Raw genomic sequence first — 358 nt, 5'->3', positions numbered from 1 at the left:
TTGTCCGCGGACATTATCTGTTCCGAGAAGCGAACAGTTTTCCGAGAGCGAAGCTCGAGGAAAACTGTGAGCTTCGAGGAGCAGATAATGTCCAAGGACAAATATCTGAGCATATTTTTAAAGTCAAATGGAGGCTATTGTGTTTATTATCCTTCAAATATTTTTCGCAACATGCGAGAATCTCGCGGGAATCGGCAGGATCTGCCATTCTGTCATATGTCAATCACTTCAAAGTTTGTCAGTTGGCTTCCAAAATCTCCACGTCAGATTTCGCTTCAGGTCGAAAGCGTTTGTTTGAGGAAAAGGTAAAACATTTGAAAGGAAAGTAAACTTGTTTAATTCCGTGAAAGACAAAACC

This window comes from Pavona decussata, unplaced genomic scaffold, assembly GCF_977016875.1.
Source record: "Pavona decussata unplaced genomic scaffold, jaPavDecu1.1 SCAFFOLD_243, whole genome shotgun sequence".
In the NCBI taxonomy this organism is placed as follows: domain Eukaryota; kingdom Metazoa; phylum Cnidaria; class Anthozoa; order Scleractinia; family Agariciidae; genus Pavona; species Pavona decussata.
This window is presented reverse-complemented; position numbering follows the sequence as displayed.